At 45.3% G+C, this 20,723-nt stretch overlaps 1 protein-coding gene and 1 long non-coding RNA gene across 3 annotated transcripts in view; both read right to left on the bottom strand.

Moving 5' to 3' along the window:
- Positions 1-20,723, bottom strand: part of ADAM12 (ADAM metallopeptidase domain 12) — a 347,656-nt gene that overhangs the window by 156,350 nt on the left and 170,583 nt on the right. The gene's annotated exons all lie outside the window — the stretch shown is intronic.
- LOC132684768 (uncharacterized) lies at positions 14,850-17,857 on the bottom strand. The gene is made up of 3 exons (XR_009612787.3): positions 17,762-17,857; positions 17,190-17,272; positions 14,850-15,449 (listed from the first exon to the last, which is right to left on the bottom strand). It is a non-coding gene; the product is annotated as an uncharacterized LOC132684768 (long non-coding RNA).

Genomic DNA, 20,723 nt, shown 5'->3' with positions numbered 1-20,723 from the left:
CTACCAAGACTAACTCAGGAAGAACTAGAAATTCTGAATAGACCAAGAATGAATAAAGAGATTAAGCCAGTAATAAAAAATCTCCCAATACAGAAAAGCCTAGGACCAGATGGCTTCACTGGTGAATTCTCCCAAACGTTTAAGGAAAAATTAACACCAATCATTCTCAAGTTCTTCCAAAAAATTGAAGAGGAGGGTACACGTCCAAACTCATTTTACAAAACCAGCATTACCCTGATACCAGAGCTAAAGCCAAATACCAGCTAAGGACACTACAAGACAACTATAGACCAAAATTCCCGATGAAGACAGAAACAAAAATTTTTGCCAGAATATTAGCAAGCTGAATTAAACAGCATATTAAAAGATTCTACCATAACCAAGTGGGACCTATCCCTGAAAGGCAGGGGTTGTTCAACACATGCAAATCAATAAATGTGATATACCTCACTCACTACTAGAATAAAATGAAAAACCATATGGTCATTGCAATAGATGCAAAAAAGCATTGGACGAAACACAATGTCCTTTCATGATAAAAACCCTCAGCAAATTGGGTATAAAAGAACATACCTCAACATAGTAAAGGTCATATGCAACAAGCCCACAGCTAATATCACACCCGGCAGTGAAAGTTTGAAAGCTTTTCCCCTAAGGAACAAGATAATGACGCCCAGTGTGACTACTCTTATTCAATGTGTCCTGGAAGTCCCAGTGGGAGCAATCAGACTAGACACAGAAACAAGGCATCCAAACCAGAAAGGAAGAAGTAAAATTTGTAGGTTATATGATCTCACATGTAGAAAATCCTAAAGATTTAACCAAAACATTGTTGGCTGAATCCAACAACTGTAAAGTTGCGGGATATAAAATCAACATTTGGAAACTAGTGATGTTCTATACGCTACCAATGAAATATCTGAAAAACATTAAGAAAACTATCACATTTACAATCCCGTTAAAAACAATAAAATACCTAGCAACAAATTTAACCGGGAAGTAAAAGATCTATGCAATGAAAACTACAAGACTTTGATGAAGATATTTAAGAAGTCACAGACAAATGGAAAGATGTTCTGTGGTCATGGATTGAAAGAATTAGTATAGTTACAATACCCATACTTCCCAGAGCTATCTATAGATTCAATGCAACCCCTGTCAAAATTCCAATGGCATTTTTCACAAAAGTAGAAAAAGTGATCCCCAAATTTCCATGGAACCACAATAAACTGAAACCTGATTGCCAAAGCAGTCCTGAGAAAGAACAAAGCCAAAGATATCACCTTCCTGATTTCAAACTGTACTACAAAGCTATAGTAATCTAAACAATACAGTACTGGCATAAAAATAGACACATAGACCAATGGAGCAGAAGACATAGCCCAGAAATAACCCTCCACATATACAGCCAACTAGTACTTGACAAGGGATCCAAGAACGCTCAATGAGGAAAAGATAGTCTCTTTAACGAACTGTAGTGGGAAAACTAGGCAACCATGTGCAGAAAAATGAAATTGGACTCTTACCTGATACCACTCACAAAAATTAACTAGAAATGGATTAGCAAGTTTAATGTAAGACTGGATACCATAAAACTCTTACGGGAAAACGGGGAAAAAACTCCTTGACATTGTGGCCTTGGTAATGAATTTTTTTGTTTTTTTTGCTTAGGATACCAAAAGAACAAGTACCAAGCAAAAATCAACCTGGGGGATGACATCAAACTAAAAAGCTTCTGCACAGCAAAGGAAACAATCAACAAATCAACCTTCAGAACGGGAGAAAGTATTTGCAAACTATGTATCAAAAAAGAGATTAATACCCCTGATATATAAAGAATTCATACAACTCAAAAACCAATCTAGTTTTAAAATGGCAGAGGACCGAAACACACAGTTTCCCAAAAAAGATATCCAAATGGCCAACAGGTACATGAAAAGATGCTCACCATCCCTAATCACCACGGAAATGCAAATCAAAACCACAATGAGATATCACCTATTGGGATGTCAACCATTTAGAAGACAAGACATAATAAGTGTTAGCAAAGATGTGGAGAAGAGGGAGCCCCTGGGCATCGTTGGGGGGAACGTAAATTGGTGCAGCCACTATGGAAAATAGTATGGATGGTCCTCAAAACATTAAAAATAGAAATACTGTATCATCCAGCAATTCTTTCATTGCAGTATTATCCACAATAACTATAGAAACAATGTTAAGTGTCTGTCAGTAAATGGATAAGGAAGATATGGTGTACACACACACACACACACACACACACACACACACACACACTGGAACATCACTTAGCCATGAGAAAGCCACAAGAAGGACATCCTGTCATTTGCGACAACATGCCTTGAGGGCATTATACTAAGCAAAATAAATCAGAGAGAGAAATACAAATGCCATATGATCTCACTTATATGTGGAATCTAAAAAAGCTGAACTCCTAAAAACAGACCATAGAATGGAGGTTACCAGGTTACCAGGCGCTGGGGGTGGGGAGAATTGGGGAGATGCTGTTTAAGGGTATGACTTACAGCTAGCAGATGAATAAATCCTAGAAATCTAATGCACGGCATAGTGATTAGAGTCAACAATACTGTGTTGTGAACTTCAAAGTGACTAAGAGACTAGATCTTAATGGTTCTCACTGCAAAAAAGAAATTATAATTATGTGACGTGTCGGACTATAAAAGTAATTGTACTGTGATATGTAAATATATCACATCAACAGGTTGTACACCTTAAACTTACACAATGGTCTATGTCAATTATATCTCAATAAAAAATGTAGTGGGCTTAACACCGTTCTTCTTTCCTCTTTGCTGCTTTCTTTGGCATGACTGTAGTTATTATAAGGGCCACCGCAAGTCACTGTGCCATCCATCTGTCGTTGCCCAAGTTGTTTCTATTCTGGCCTTTTTGCTGTAATCAAGTCATTCCACAGGATACAATCAATCAGCACTGCCTTCTTTATCCACTGGACTCAAAATGAGCTGGTTGGTTGGGGCGCCTGGGTGGCTCAGCTGGTTGAGCGTCCGACTTCGGCTCAGGTCATGATCTCGCGTTCTGTGAGTTCGAGCCCCACATCAGGGTCTGTGCTGATGGCTCAGAGCCTGGAGCCTGCTTCGGACTCTGCGTCTCCCTCTCTCTCTGCCCCTCCCCTGCTCATGCTCTCTCTCTCTCTCTCTCTCAAAAATAAATAAACATTAAAAAAAATTTAATAAAAAAATGAGCTGGTTGAATTGGTCAGAATCAAATTAAATCTCTGAGTCTTCTATCTATCAAGAGTGGCAAGGATTGTGTGATAGAAAAAGAGAAACCACTCCTAGAGAGAAAGCTGAAGTGAACGGGAAATATTTTGACCTTGTGGGAAAAAGTAGATCATAATTTGAACGAACGCTAAAAAATGTCGTGTTGCACGTACACACTCTGTCTTTTGACTATGTTCAACTGTAGGTCTGAATTAATTCCACAGATATCGAGTGCCTTCAAACGCCAAGCTGGATGCTGGGGTTACAGAGATACAAAGATGAATCAGATTAGTTCATGTACCCAGGGATGCTTCTAGTCTAGTGGGGGTGACCTGGATGTATACAAATATAAATGAAACGTTGCGGAGGCTGGGCGAGCAATTTATGCACGGCACAGCAAGGCTGGAGAGAGGAAGGAGCATCATGTCACTGGGTAGGATGGGGGCAGGGATGCGAACTTGACAGTGATGCTCCTTCTAAGTCTGACTGTTTGCCTTCAGAGATACTCTTTCAAGATATTCTACAACCCACGTATACAAGTTCTTCTTCAAAGAGAAATATTCTTTAGGTTATAAGGTCCACATGATCTTATATCTATCCATCTAAATAATACAGATGTGATACAGAGAGTATTATTACAAATAGGAGAAATTCTTTGGGCTGATTTCCATGTCCTGGGTGCTATATTAAGCATTTTTAAATCCTTACAATAACCCCAGGCACTATTCTTACCCTAGTTTACACATGAAAACTCACGCTTGGAAAAGATGAAGAGTGTTCTAAAGGTCATATATCTACTAAGCGGCTGAAATAAGATGAGAATCTGAGTGTACTGACTGCGGACTTTAAGATCTAAGCCGCAGCAAGGCTTGTGGTAGGGAGAACCTTCCTGAGTGTTCTGCAATCCAATAACCAGGCTTTTTGAATCTGGAGGGACATGCCAGCAATCAACCCCAGGCATCGTTACATGGGTCTGGCATGTATAGATGTGTATGTATGACTGTACATGGGTGATGTGTAACACTGATCACCATACTCGGGAAAAAGCAAAGATAAATCAATGAAATGTTAAACGGGAAAAGTAGGGCAGATCTGAATATAAAAGGGAAGCTTGATAATTCCTACAATGTGTGTCTTAGTCTGTTTGGGCTGCGATAACACAATACCACAAACTGGGTGGCTTATAAATAGCAGAAATTGACCAAAATCATAGTTCTGAAGGCTCTACGTCCAAGATCGGGCTGCCAGCATGGTCGAGTGAGAGCCTCTTCCCGGGTCATAGCTGGTGACTTTTCATTGTGTCCTCACTTGGTGGAAGGGGCTAGGGAGCGCTCTGTGGTCTCCTTTACAAGGACACTCATCCTGGGGGCGCCTGGGTGGCTCAGTCGGTGAAGCATCCGACTTCGGCTTAGGTCATGATCTCACGGCATGTAAGTTCCAGCCCCCGTTGGGCTCTGTGCTGAGAGCTCAGAGTCTCCAGCCTGCTTCAGATTCTGTCTCTATCTCCCCTGCCCCTCCCTGGCTCATGCTCTGTCTCTCTCTGTCTCTAATATAAATAAACATTAAAAATTAAAAAAAAAAACCACATGAATCCTATTCATGAAGCTTCTACTCTCACAACCTAATCACCTTGTGAAGCCCCCTAACACCATCACCTTTGTGGGTTAGGATTTACACACAAATTTGGTGAGGATGCAAATATCCACAGCAATATGTATCGATCTTTTTTTTCTTCTTCAAAAAAAGATAAGCCCCACTATCCATCTGTCTAGCACCTGGTCCAAGAGGATTTAAAACAAAGTAGCAAAGTTCCTCATAGTCCTCATATAAATATTTATGAAGTTTTAATTTGCTTTGGCATTGGAAGTTATCGATCCTTTTCCCTATTCGATTATAAAACCTTATCACGTACAAAGAAGCTTCTCAGAAAGAAAGTTAATGAAGAGTAAGTTTGTTATTTTGTTGGTTTCCATTTCCCAGTGTGGGGCTGGAGTTCTGGAGAGAGGGCCATTGTTACTGTAATCATATTAAGCATGCCTGCATTGCCCAACAATTAGCCAGCCACATTCTGGAAGAGGAAGAAGTACAGACACAGTTTGAAGGAGGAAGTTTCAGATGTTACTTTGGGCCCCATCATTTAAATCATGGATGCTACTTTATGAGCAAAGCTATGGTAGCTTATGAACATAAGAATAAACAAAGCACCCAATAAACATCAAAGCAGATGGTGCCATATTGGGATTGTAGTCATGGTCTTACTAATTCCTCAAAATAATTCCAGGAGTTATACTGACTTACGTACATGGCACCTATTCCTACTGTTTAATCAGTTTGTATGGTATTTGCATGCCTAGCCATCCATCCGCTTATTTATCCAAGAACCTTTAAGTAAGTGCCACTGAGTATCAGGCGTTGCGCCGGAGAGTGAAAGCCAAGTCGACTCAGAGAAGAAACAGTCGGAAGTAGAGGAGAGCCAGGAGAGAGATGTATTGTGGAGTTTTTAATCCCTATTTCTTATTTGGTTAAAACTGCAGCTTTGTGTTTGTCTTAACTGACAGTTTACTAATTCACCCAGAAATTAGCCGGAAGCTTTTCACAGTCAACAGATATCAGGCCGTGAGCGGCAGTCCTTCCGGCTTCCTGAGTTGTAAGAACGTCTGCTGGTTTGGAAGGAGCTGAGGTCCATGGGGGACCTTTAATTGCATCACCTGGCCAGTGACCATCAATCTGCTGCTCACAGAATGACTTTCTGGAGCAGCAGCAGAGCATAATCCTTCAGAAGGCATTTAGAGAACTTAATTAGGGAAAGAAATCAAGACGGAAATTCAGCCTCACAAGATGCTGACGATGCAATTCATCCCATGAAAGTGATGGCTGGCTGGCTGGCTGGCACGCATAGGAAATGGCGGCCATATTGGGACTCACTAATCTGCCTGTTGACTGACGAGTTTCCTTGGACATGGCTTGTCAGGAACGTTTCCATTTCAAAAAATTGGAGGCAAAGTGCATGAGACAATCACAAATCTGACAGTTAAGTTTGAAGTAATATCATAGCAGAGAGTACTTATCAAGTGTCTAGAACATAACAGACATCTAGTAAAAAAAAAAAAAAAACAAACAAAAAACAAAGTCAAAGAGACTGAACCCACTTTCATATATTCTGGTAGAGACAGAAGATCTTTAAAGGGATTTCTCCAGTAAAATAACAAAAAATGCACTCCACAAATTATTCTCCCACATGTATTCACTAAGTTAATGAGGACTGACTGAACTCTTTGTCTTTCCAAAGTCCACCTTTCATGTGGATGGGGAGGAAACAAAAGATGTAAAAAGATCAGATCTTGTCTATGGGAGGTTTAAAACGTCAATAGAGCTGCAAGACCTATCATCACACACATGAGACAAAGAGAGAATCTAAGCAATGAAGAGCCCAAACTTTATGCAAGTTGCGGAGGGGATTCGAGGTCAGTGTTGACCATGGAAGGGCAGAAACCCTCAGAGGCCTCTACAGGGGCTTGGACGAATGCTCCAGAGGGATTTTGCCCACACAGCATCTCCTCTACCAGTCTGATTTCTCAGGACAGCATGGATTTAGGTAATCTCGGGGCAATTCAATCCACTACTCAGTGTTCTACCCCTCATATCGCACGAACATGATGTTCTAGCCTCTGCTAGAACACCACCATATACAATCAGGGCTTTACATGTTCATTTCAGCTGTAACTGAGGTATAACTGACAAAGAAAATTACAAGATATTTAAAGTATGTGATGATTTGATACACATATACACTGGGAAAGGCTTCCCCCATCAGTTTAATGAACGTATCCATCATGCCGCAGATTTGTAAACATCTACTCTCTTTGCAAATTTCAGTTCATGATACCGTGTTATCAACTAGAGTGAACGACGTGTTATACATTAGATCCTCAAATCTTATTTATTTTATAACTGCAGGTTTGGACCCTTTTACCAACCTCTCCCTATTTCCCCCTCCTCCCCATCCCCAGCTCCTGGAAATCACTTTCCTACTCTCTGTGTCTGAATTTGACCTTTTTTTGTTTGTTTGTTTTCAGATTCCACATGTAAGTGATACCATGGAGTATTTGTCTCTCTCTGGCTTATTTCATTTAGCGTAGTTTTTTCCAGGCTCATCCATGTTGTTGCAAATGACAGGAATTCCTTCTTTTTAAGACTGAATAATATTTGCTCTATATACACACCACATCGTCTTGGTCCATCCATCTCCCAAGGGATACTAAAGTTATTTCCGTACTTTGGTTATTATGAATAATGCTGTAATGAACATGGATGCTCAGAGATCTTGTTTGATTGAGAAGAGCCATCCTAACAGCTCTGAGGTGGTACATCATCATGGTTTTGATTTGACTTTACATTTCAAAACACCTCACCCCAGTCCCGGGATGTGACTTCAGACAGGATAGTTTGGCTCCTTGCCTTGCCATTTAAACACGCTGTTAGCAAAGCAAAATAAAGGTGAAAAAGGCATTTGGGGGTACACGCTAAAGCAAGGCTTTCCGAAGATGTATCCAACAAGTATGTGACATTCCCTACACTTACACATTCATTCCAGACTTTTAAGAAGTCTATTTTTATTAACTTCCTCAACTATTTCTCGGGATGTCTCCTCTGTTCCCACATACTATCCCAAGTGCTGAGGACGTGACAAAGATAAAGAATAAGATGTGGTTTCATCTTCCCTCAAGTGGTAGAAACAAGAGTGGTCCTCCCAGAGCCTATAAGACAGGCATCCAGCAAAAGTTCAAAGAATGGATGGATAGGAAAATGAATAAATGAAACGCAAATGGAGATGTTAGTTACATGTACAATTTACAGGTAACTGCAGAAGAATCTAGTACTGAGTCTTGTGACTAACATTGAAACACTTGGCATTACAAAATGTCCCTAAATCCACATTTAAGAAATGACAGGTAACATAATGAATGATCTGATGTTCGTTCCTTACATTATTGCTACCCTTATGTTACGCCTCCCTTTTCTCCAAAACGTCCATGAAATCTTTTTTTTTTAATGTTTACCTATTTTTCAGAGAGAGAGAGAGAGCGAGAGAGAGAGAGCGAGCAGGGGAGGGGAAAAAAGGGAGGGAGACACAGAATCTGAAGCAGACTCCAGGCCCTGAGCTGTCTGCACAGAGCCCTACGCAGGACTCAAACTAAAAACCATGAGATCACAACCTGAGCTGAAGTTGGACGCTTAACCAACTGAGCCACCCCGGCACCTCGGGGCAATGAAATCTTTATTGAACATTATAATCATGAGCCAGGGAATCTGGATTTAGTCCTACCAAATCTATCCCAGAACCAGAACTCTGTCCCACGGAAGGGACACGTTTCAGCTCTTTCCAAGATTTACCCTCCCCCAGCACTTCCTCAATACCCTCTTGAACCAGGAAGAGCAGACTTGAACTACCAGGTACAAGCAGAGTTGCTCACCTATACTTCTGTGCCATTAAACTGGTTTGTTACATCAGCAACTTTTAGATGGTACCAACAAATTAACCTACCGCAGGCTTTATTATTTTTCCCAAGTATTGAACGGATTCTCTACAGAAAACCCACAGCTCTTGAATGTTACACAAAAGTGGTCTCAAATTTTCAATATGACACAAAGCTTATTAATCCTGCTCAGATTTCATGCTTCAACATTCATTATTACATTAGCCTTCCAAATAGGATTTATTTAGACTTAAGTACACCCAGTTTTTATGAAGAGCTGGAAAATGCTGTATCATATTTCACAAATTACGAGTGGCATTTTCTGGATTGGAATGAAGGGGTTCAGCACGGGACTTCAATTTTATAGCACGTGGTTTTGTCAAAAGTATGGTATTCAAAACCCAGTGACCTTTCTGTTGGTCACCGCGCATCAGTGTTGTCTCTCCAGTATCTGTGCCTTTGTTTCTGCAGGAGAAACAAACCCCAGGGCAGCGCTGGGCAGCACAAAGTACAGAAGATCCACCCAGGAAGACCAGAGTTCAAGTCCTGCCCAGCCACCTCCCCTTCCCTCTGCACAATGTACAACAAGGATAACAAGACAGCATCATCCTGGATCCCTCCAGGGTCACGTGAGGATCAAAAACTCCATGTCAGTGACCAACACCATCCTACCTGGTGGGGGGTAGGCAAAGAAAGAAGCCTCCTGAAAGATTTACAGACAAAAGCCCACAGGGAAGCCTGAACAGAATCTCCTATCGGCTTTGATCCCCGCTCATCTAATAAGGCACGACCTGGATTCTCACATGTTCTCTCTGAGCCCTACGTCTTACTCAGGACTGCCTTACACAATGGTCTGGATTTCACAATGCACAGCTGAGTCCCAGCTCACGTCTACGGGTGATGATGTAGGATTGCTGTGGGGGTGCTGGTTTATCTGTCCTCTGTGTCATAAAATACCATGTGTCCAGAAATACATTCTGGTGTCCATGAAGAAAGGTGTGACGACCACACTGCGTTTTCAAACGTACTTCCTTTCTCAACAATGGTGCAAAACGAAAAAAGTCTGAACTTACTCTTGGCCTTTCATGTTTGGAATCTCTGTTTGCCAGACGGGGCTGTATATACCTTGGGGTGTAAATGAAATGGCTCTGATAGAGAAGCAAATGATAGCACCCTTTTCTGCACACTCTGCTCCCATGTGGTAAGAGCCAAGGTTTGCTGGAGCATCTAGGTTCTATTCTGGTGTGTTTTGCAGGACAAAGGAAAGGAATTTTTAGAAAATATAGAATGGAGCCCACTGTGCTCTCTTATATGCTTAATGTGAATACTGCAAGGGGAAATTATCGTGTGGGCCATCCCAAAAGGTCAGACTGATGCACAGAACATGCTGGGGGGAGAGCGTCTGCCGTAGTGGAAGGACCAGACATCATCTCATGAAGGACAATGAGAGAAACAGAATGTAAGTGACAAAGAGCAGAGTCCAAGGGGGTGGGAACTACACTGGCCCCATCAGTTCCCCTTAGGTGATCATTTTATCAGTGCTGCTACTGTCTCATGAAACAGGCCATCTCAAATGAGAGCAAGCTCCCTGTCTCTGGGATGGATGAACCCTTGGAGGGAATGTTTTAAAAGATATCCACCGAGTGGCCAGGGGAGTGAACCGGGTCGCTGTCAACATCCCCTGTAATTCTGAAGTTCGATGATGATGTTTTGTTGAGACGCTCTGTCTGGATTTTGCCCCGTAAGGGCGAGCCACTGACCTCTGTCCGGAAGGTCGCTGCTCTGGCCCCAGCAGAGAGGAGGAGCCCGGAGACGGCTCGTGTTTCTGCCCTGACTTCCCACCGATCCCGGCAGGAATGACAGTCTGTTAGCGGGACACCAGCCAGGCCTCTATCGGGAAACTCATCTCTACAACTCTGTCTTGTTGTCTACAACATCTCCCTTCCAATGGTCAGTGTGCAGCGTGCGGCTGGTGGATCTTCCTGCTGTAACCCTCTTGAGACCGCAAAATTCTACTCGTGTACTTAGCCACCATCACCTTTGGGCAGTCATTGTGCCAGTAAGGAGCGAACCAACACCTATGGCTGGAGAGCAGTGACACAGTGCTATGTCAATGGAGAAGTTAAGTGACGTGTCTGGCTGGGCAGTTATCTGAATGAAGGAGAGTTGACTTCCCTAGAACTGCACCTCGAGCTCTTTAAATGGAATCTCAGTAAATGAGCTGACATTTTGATAGGAGTGACCACATCCATGCACTTTCTTCCATGTATTATCTTCCTCTCATCTCCAAGACAGCTCTGAGACACAGGCACCAACATCTTTGTTTTATGGATGGGGAAACTGAGGCTCAGTGCATAAATATGTTTTCTGAAGGCCACAGTCACCGGGTCTGGGCAGATCAATGCTTGGCTTCGGATCCCAAACTGCATGGTCTTCCCATGGTACCAATACCTTTCCGGTCATGGTGGCTTCTCCCTGTGCTGTTTTCCAGCGAATTATGTGAGTGATATAATAATCAATTACATCATTAGTTCTAATGTGTAGGTGCTGTTGACATGTACAAATCTTTTGCATCGTGGAAATTGATACATAGGTAAACTTTTTTTAATGTTTACTTATTTTTGAGAGAGAGAGCGAGCGATCAGGGGAGAGGCAGAGAGGGAAGGAAACAAAGGATCTGAAGCAGGCTCTGCACCGAAAGCAGTGAGTTTGACATGGGGCTCAAACTCACAAACCACGAGATTATGACCTGAGCCAAAGTCGGACGCTTGACTGACTGAGCCACCCAGGCACCCGCTACATAGGTAAACTTTTTGTATTTCATCTCAGTTTGCAGGTAGAGCAAAGGACAGGCATCCCCTGGTAAATGGTTATCTTGGGAGATAGTCTCTACATGACTTTATTGTTCTAATTCCTTCTCCTTTTTTTCAGCTCCCCCCAACTGAGAAGGAAATGAAACAAAAAAACAAATTTAAGTCTGTAAATGAAATATCAAGTGTCTTTTCGCTGCTTGGGGGCACTTCTGTAAATGATCTTGACCTTCCTTCTAGCTCCTTTGAAAGCCAAGGAAACCAGAAGGCATTCAGGGGCTCAGCCAGTGGCTGTATACCCTTCTGTACACAGAGCCTGTGGCAGGTGCCTGAGGGATCTCCTGCAGAAAGGTCCTGGCCAGAGACTGTACCCCTGAGGCAACCCTCTTCTGGCTCTTGAGGGCAGTGGCAAAGCCACTAGCCCTCAGCCATTTCAAAGTGACTTCAAAGAGACCATCTGTAGGAGGGGAGCTGCTCCAGGCACACAAATGAGGGCAGCAGGTGGGAATAAGCCAGATGTCGCACACCTACCAGTGTCATGGGTTTTAAGTTCTTGCTGGAGCTAGTTACAGGTGCTTTGAAGACCCCTCACTTCCTGTTCCTCTAGGCCAGAGTAAATGGTCATGCAGCAGTTGCACTATACCTGGGTCCAGCTGATAGCGTCCTCAAAGCCCATCACTCCCCGTAACAGCTGGGGCAGCCGGGTGAGCAGGGCAAGCATCCAAGGAGAAGCATCCATCTGATTTAACTCAGAGACTGCTCAGCTCTGCTTAGGCATCTAAGGAAGGTGGGTCAGGTCTCCACAGAGGAGTTTAAGGTTCTGAGACTGGTGTCACTGGACACACCAGACTATGAAGGGGCCAATGAGTAGAGCTTGGCTGGCCCTACGTAGCAAAAGCTATTAGATGAACACTGTAATCTGTTCTCAGTCTTCTCTGTCCTCTTCTTTCTCCTGACACAAGTGGTTTCTTTTCCCTGACCAATCTGGCTCATAAGGAAAAATATGTTGGAGTCAGATTCCAAGAGCCAAAAGTGGAATTCTAGTCTAAGTTTACAGCCCAAATCAAGGCCCTCTTCTGTGGACCTTTGTTAGACACCATATATATCACTAAGCGTGCCCAAATTTTCTTGGCTGCATCACTGCTGAAAAAGTCTTCAGGATTCAGGGTGATCTCATATTGCTGCACACAACAAAATGCGTATTGAAACTCCTTCTCATCCAAACTTGCTGGGTGGGGCATCAACACGTCAGTATGTCCACCCGTCTGTCATTTAGGGTTACTTTAGATGTATTATGTGTCAGGAATTCTTCTGGGAAGAAGACTGCCCAGGCCTTGCCTGGGTGTGACCTTACAGTTTGGTACTAAAAAACATTCTTATTTTCCAACTTCTATTTCAGGGAGCTTAAGCAGTCATAAGCATCTTCTGTGTATGGAAGTACTTCTCTTATATTTGATCCCATGACATGTCTTTATATACCTTTTAACCTCTCATTCCATCTTTGGGTTCCTTTGTTCAATACTTGAGTTTTCATCTCTATTCCATCCACCACCTATCTATCACCCATCCATCATCTATCCATCCCTCATCTGCTCATCCATCATTTAACCATCCATCTCCTATCTTCTATCCATCCATCCATCCATCCCTCATTCATCCATCCATCCATTCATCTACCCATCCATTCATCCACCCATCCATCTATCATCCATCCTCCATCCACCATCCATCCATCCATCCCTCATCCATCCATCCATCCATTCAACCATCCATCCACCATCCAACTATCCATCCATCTATCCATCCATCCCTCACCCATCCATCCATCCATCCATCCATCCATCCATCCAACCATCCATCCAACCATCCATTTATCTTCTATCCTCCATCCATCCATCCATCCATTCATCCCTCATCCATCCAACCATCCATCCACCATCCAAATATCTATCCATCCATCCCTCATCCATCCATCCAACCATCCATCCATCCATCCCTCATCCAACCATCCATCATCTATCCATTTCTCATCCACCCATTCGTACATGTACATGCTCTATGAACCAGGTGCAGTGTGAGCCCAAGTTGCACAAAGGTCCCTGTCCTCAAGAAGCCTGCAGTCTACAGCAGGGAGACACATATGAAAACGCAGGGGGTGCTTTAGGAACACTAAGGAGGGAGCCTGGACTTACTCCAGGAATTTGAGAAGGCTCCACAGACCAAATGCCATGGAGAAGAGTCATGATGGAGAACCCACTAGTGTAGAAGAGTGAGCGGGAATGGCACACACCAAGGAAATGAAGCAGGAAAGAGCACGGAGCATTCAAGGAACGGGGGGTGCTCAGTTGGGATGAAGCACAAGGTCCACAGTGGAAGGTGCAACTGAGGCCAGAAGGACAAGGTGGGGCAGAATCTGAGCAGCCTCAATAGCCAGAGTCAGTCTGCACCCACGGTCTTCCTTATCCTTTCTGTGATCCTAATTTTCCCATTGTGACATCCGCAGCCATAACCACGTCTGTCCTACTCTACTAATACCACCAAATATTATGACTATTTTTCAAGTGCTATGAGCCAGGCATGGGCTACACATGCGTTACCCATTTACTCCTCTCAATAGCCTATGGGGTACACACTATACTCATTCCCCCTTTAGGGTTGACAAAGTGAGGACACATGGGGCTCTCTGTCCTAGGCCACGTGGCTAATGCCCAGTGGCACTGGAACCTACCCATGGCAGGCCTGCTGCAGAGCCCACTGGTTAGGCTGGCACAGCTGCAGAACCTTCCTGAAGGTGGCACCATGGTGATTCCCCTCCTCTGACTGCCTGCACTGCATGCTGGCTCGTTTCACTCTGTATTTCAGGCACATGCTCCCACTCAGCTCTGAGTATCCTATAGGCTTTCCTCTGTCTTCATCAGATGGCCGCTAAAGGCACGGCATTCTGAGTCGGGCTGCCAGCTCCAAAGGGCCTATGAGAGCAGCGGCCATGCCAGGCGGGCACTGAGGACCTGGGTCTCGCCTCCCCCCCCCCCCCAGCTGATCCTCACTGGCATGGATGCTCTGCCCACTGAAATGTGGTGTGTCCACTTCCACGTCCTACCCAGCTCATTCACTTAGCAAAAACCACCCACGTGCCCACTGTGTGATGTATGCTGGGGGAAGGGAGGTGGAGTGGAGGGGGTGGGGGAAGGGAGGTGGAGTGGAGGGGTGGGTGAGGAAGGAGAGGAAGCACACAAGGGTTCCCGATGTTGATGCTCTGGTGTGAGCAACACTGAGTCGGAGAAGACTGAGCTGGGGGCAGTGGGGGCCCGCTGCCTGGGTTTAAACCTTGGATCTGCTAACGACAAGCTGTGTGTCTTTGGGAAAGTTGAATAACCTCTCTGTGTCTTGCTTTTTTCATTTTAAAGAGAAAGGTAATCTTTTTGTGGTCCCTATGAGGATTACATGAGTTGATATATGCAAGGGACTTAGAAAAGGGCCAGGAACACACGAGAAAGGGCAACCCAATAAATGACAGTTATTATTATTATTAACAGACACAGGATGAGCCCCACTCTGCACGAGGTACCCTGTTCTGGGCGGACACCAGTTTTACGTTCAAGGGGCTTACATCCTATTAAGGTAACAAATACATTTGTGCATCTGATATATCTTCCCTTACTACTTGGTAGAGCCAGTGGCCACTTATCAGAGGCAAAGAAGATTATCAGGATTCCAAGCAAAGCATGACAAGGGAGTCAATGCTACTAATCAATAGCTGTCTCTTCCTGTCTCATTCACTTGTTACTTTCCTGTCTCAAATCTCCATTTTGCACTTCAATAGATGTGATCCCCCTTGGAGGAGTTTTTAAAATGCCCTCCTCCAGCTGTTGATCCTGTGACTTCTGACGTGGTCGTGAAACCTTAAAAAAAATCCGATTGAAGCAAGGAGTCCAGCGGTGTTTTGCTCCATATGACAAAGGCCCATTTCAGCACGTGACTATCCGGTCCTGCTCAAACAGCGTTAACTTTACTGATCTAGAGCTATGGGTTTGCCCCACGTAGCTCTGCAAGAGGCAAGAACATTCAACCTACTTCCAAAAGGAAACAGTAGGCAAACTTTGCTGAAGGATTTACTGTAATAGTTTACTGTAAAAAAAAAAAAAAAAAAGAAAGAAAAGAAAACAAAAGGAAGGCAGAAGATACACTGTCTACACGATCCAGTAAATGATTCCAGGAGGCAAGGAACTCAGGTAACCAGTCTGACGATTTCCATTCATTTGCAAAGTCGCTGTTACTCTGACAGCAATGAAGGACGTACCTACCTGATTCCTACCATGGCTTCATTTCAGCAGGAAAATGCACTCGCCACATCTATTGACCGCGCACGATAAAACTAGATGCTCGGGACAAAACTCGGTCATGAAACCCAGAGAAGGGACAGATTCTTTCAAAAGACGAAGGCACGACGATGGCATTAACATATCTTAGGCCTGTGGGAGATGCCAGAAATGGGAAGCCAGTGTGGAAGGACTGATCTGGAAGTGGGGGTGGGGTGGGGCATCGGGGGTGGATTGTGCTGTTGCATGGCCTGAGATGCCTTAAAATCAGTGCTTCTCTTCCTGGAGAATTTACATTTGTGAGAGGAGGAGAATACTATTTCATAAGTGCACGAGGTGCTTATCAGAAGAAGATTTAAAAAAAAAAAGGCTGCGGATACAGAGTGCCATGGGAGCAAATGTTAAACGGAACCTCAGAGTGACCCAGTTTCGAACAAGGAAGAATCCTCTGCCAAAAGTTGCAGACACCTAATAAGAGGCTCGCACGCTGGAGAAAATGCTTTCCGGAGGCTGTCGGCCCATCTGTGTGAAGACTGGAAAGGAGTGTTTTAAGTTTTCAGGGACAAATCAAAGACAAAGGGGTGGGAAGGAGACATACACCTCGCCATTTATCGGGAAACAGACTCAGGTCATTTTGCTGAGCCAGTGACAGATAAAACACATAGCTGATTGCGGTATTTCTCACACGTAGAGAAAGAGTCTCCAATTTTAAGAGATGACCCCTGACGTTGACTCACGTTATTTTTACTCTAATGATATTTAAATGCATACAAGCATAAAACAAGGTATAAACGTTTGCTTATAGCTCTTACCCCAACCAACACAGATTTATAGGTTGAGTAACTTCTAAAGTTTCGCTCTTACAGTAAATCTTTCGGCAAAGTTTGCCTACTCTTTCCTTTTGGAAGTAGGTTGAATGTTCTGGCCTCATGCAGACCGCCAAGAATACTCCAAGAATACTCCATTGGACAGTATTGATTCAACCTAATGAATAATGTGGTTTTGTTGAAACAAAACTGCTCCCGCTAAGTTTCAGGAAAAAAATCTGACCCTGGTTCTGGTTGTACATGTAACTTTCTGTGTTTGATTTGAGTAACACCCTTGCACACGGCAGTCATTTACATGCTTATGGGATACAGAACGATGTGAAAATCTTGAGAGCTTCGTTTGTCTGAATAGGATATTCAGGCCTCATCTGTCTCTGAAATTCTGCAAGTAGTCCTTGAACACCTATGCCGTGGATGTGGAATCTGATCCCTCTGTTATTTGAAGCTAAGGCTGCATGACTATAGTGTGGAAAATCTGCATTAAATATGGACCCACCTTACATACTGTTGGACTCCTGGGAAATCCTTCTTCGTTTTTACTACCCTACTGACAAGCGATAAACTTCCGGGAACTGGGATCTAAAAAACGGAGGTCCAGGAAAGCGTTAAGAACAATGACCTAAAACTTGGGAATAAGGCAAAAAGCCGGCCATGCGCACTTTCCAAGTCAAAGCAGAGCACCGCCTGGCAAGGCTGCCCGGGACTCATGTGGCTAACTAGGGCAGAGACCAGCAATCTGCCACTCAGGGGCCCGTTTCTGGTCAATAAAGCTTTACAGGGACACAGCCATTTACACGTTCCCGACGGCAGCTCTGTGCTATGCCAGTCGAGTAATAGTGACAGGGGCTGAACGGTCTGCAAAGCCTAAGGTATTTACTCTGTGGCCCTTCATGGAAGATGTCTGCTTGACCCTCATTCGAGGGGATGCTCCTGGGTGGATTTACTATTTGCTCTTGATTAGGGACCGGATTCTGTCAAGTCAGATGCTAGCCTGTAGACGGCTCATAAATTACAAGCAGTTTCATCAGGTAGAAGAGATGACCCCCTGAAGTTAGGGGGGGCACTGACCTGCAGGGTGAACGCTGGTTTTACATCGAAGCCAGTCCCTCAACCGCCCGTCCCCATCCCCGCCCTGCGGCCTCCCTCCTGAAGGAGCCACGCCCCCCTCGGACCGATGCTTGCTGCACATTTCTTTTGAGTCACGTCTTGAACCTTCTGGAATGTGTACTTTGACCTCCCTTACGTGTTCACACTTGATCAGTGAGCACACACTTACTGACCAACTCAGGTTGGTTCAACAGCCACCGGGAGCCCTTTCTAAGCAGGAGTGTGGTGTCGGGTGCCGTGCGGGATACAAAAGTGAGTGAGGACTGCAGTTGATAGAACGGTGTGAGAACGAACTCATCAATTCCAATAACTACTATACCTCAGACGTGCGTGCTCAGTAAAGACTGTGTGCGGCACAAGCCACGGCTAATTGTCATTGCTCGGTTATAATGAGTTACCGGTGGGTGAGTTATAGGTGCTTAAAGCTTTTCTCTGTGTACCTGTGAGTTTCTGTATGTTCTGGAAAGACCATCTGTTGCTCCTTACAAAGTGTTTTAAAGGGAGAGGGGGGAAGAGGATTTTAATTTTATAAAACTTTCGGTTCAAGGGAAAAACACAAGAAGAAAGTACTAGCAAAACCACAAAGAGTTGGCTTCGTTTCAGTGGGGGAGGGCGGGGAGGTGACTTGTGTTCTTAGCCAATCATGGAAGGCTGAGGAGTTTCAGGGGGGAGATTAGGAGGGCAGAGGAAAAAATCAGACAGAGCCTGGCAGCCAGACTGTAGAAACCTTGGAAGCCAGGCTGATGAGTTTGACTCAGCATCTTGGGTTAGATGAAACTATAGAAGCCTTAAGATCAGAAGGAAGAGACACGGGTAGGAATGTGTTGTGCTGTCCAGGCCTGAGGTGAAAAGGGCATATTTCTGGGCGGAGGCAGGGGTGTAGGACAGATAAGGATAGTTGAGGAGCTATTTCTTTCTCTTTTAAAAAAAAATTTTTTTTAATGTTTATTTATTTTTGAGAGCGAGAGCATGAGCAGGGGAGGGGCAGAGCGAGAGGGAGACAGGGAATCCGAAGCAGGTTCCAGTCTCTGAGCTGTCAGCACAGAGCCCAGCGTGGGGCTCGAACTCACACACCGTGAGATCAGGACCTGAGCCGAAGTCTGACTCTGAACCGACTGAGCCACCCAGGCGCTCCCCCGAGGACCTATTTCTAAAGACAGACCTGAGAACGGCGGAAGATGCTCTGTTGATGGGCTGGTTGGGAAGGATGCGTATGGGGGACGGGAAGGGACAAGGCGACTCTTGGACACACCGAGTTAGAGATGAAGCCGACACATCTGAGCGGCGCGTCCTCGGGAAGCCAGCAGCATCTCATCCTTTCTCGAATCCCTGAGGCTTAGCTCGGGATCTGGAATGTGACACATGCTCAGGAAGCACGTGCCGGGCGTGGGCAGCAGGAAGGGAAGCAGAGGGTTTGGGTGATGCAGGCTACAGGCCATGTGCTGTGAGGAGGCTCAACACCGGGGAGCAGGGATCCCGGGGGCGATCGCGGTTTTCCTGCTGCTGTTGGGAGAGGGAGGGAAATCAGCCAGGGGTCTGAGGAGAAGCATCAGAAAGATCAGATGAGAACCAGTGCAGCGTGGCAGTGCCTTGCGAAAGGCCGGCCTGTTGAGCACCCGGGACAGAGGTGTCCTGGGTCGGCACGAAGGACCTGCCTGGCTGTATTTGGCATTTACACCCTCCTGGTGCCCAACGCAAGTTCGATCAGTGAGCTTGGACATTTGTTCCTTCATGTAAAAACCATGCGCCGAGCGTCTGCTATGTCCTAGGCACGGGGAATACAGCCGTGAACAAACAAGTGACCGACCGCTCGGTCTGCGTGGTGTTTCCGCTGCAGCTGGGGAGCCAGATAATCAGAGGAAGCCTGTCTGTGGCACAAGGTGGTGCGTGTTACGGAGACGAAGAGAGCCAGAAGGGCGAAGGGATCGCGGGCTGGGGTGGGAGAACGGCTCTTTCATGCAGTGGGATCGGGGACAGCCGCTCTCACAGAGGGACAACTGCCCCAGGGACAGGAAGAGTGAGCTATGTGGACCTCCACGACAGGACTCGAGTTTGCTGTGGGCGAGGCGTGGCACCGGGAGTTGTCGATTTGTCTTTCTCAGGCTCGTGCTGGCTGCTGGGCTGGGCAGAGGCCACGGGGGATGGCATCGTGGGTGGTGGAGGGTGTGGTGCCACCGAGGGAAAGGTTGTGGGTCCCAGTAATAGGGTATTTAAGATCGGACTGATGGATTCGCCTTGTGAAGGGAACAGAAAGAACTCAGAGATGTTTCTGGAATGTCGGCTCTGATGACTAAATACATAGACTTGCTTTCCACCGAGCTGCAGAAGACGTGAGAGATGAGGACTTGTGTTTGGGGCCTTTGAAGGTGGCGATGCCTTTTCCTGGTGCAAATGGAAAGGCCCAGTAGGTCCTTGGACATGAAGCCCGAGAGCCACCCACCGGCTTCGAGCTGGGGGTACAAGCTGGTAGCTGATGGAGGTCACGAGGCAGCCAGGGTACAAAATAGGAGGTTGGGGGCTGCAGACTGAGGTCGGGTGCCTGCGCCTCAGGGGTTCTGGAAGCCAGGAGAACAAGCAGGCGTGCTGAGGACAGTGACAAGGGCAGATGGTGAGCCAAGAAGCCAAGTGAAGAAAGCGTTTCTGAGTCATGGTTAAAAAAGGTCAGGACTGAGCACTGACTGTTTCATTTAACTACTCAGAGGTCAGCAGCGACCCAGTTAAGAGCTGATTTGGTAGAACGATGGGGGCGGAAGAGAAGAGGAGGGAAGGAATCATCAAGGATTGAGACAAATCAGGCGTTAGGCTCTAAATGGGAGCCATGGCTGAGACGGAGGTCAAGTGAAGGGAAGTTTCATTTCTAAGATGATGGGTTTCAGAGCACGAAGAGCTGCTTAGAACAGAACCGACGCCTGGTGACGCTGGA

The sequence above is a fragment of the Panthera onca genome, chromosome D2 (genome assembly GCF_046562875.1).
Source record: "Panthera onca isolate mPanOnc1 chromosome D2, mPanOnc1 haplotype 2, whole genome shotgun sequence".
Classification (NCBI taxonomy): Eukaryota; Metazoa; Chordata; class Mammalia; order Carnivora; family Felidae; genus Panthera; species Panthera onca.
Note: the sequence above shows the minus strand (reverse complement) of the source record. Positions and strands in the feature narration are given on the sequence as shown.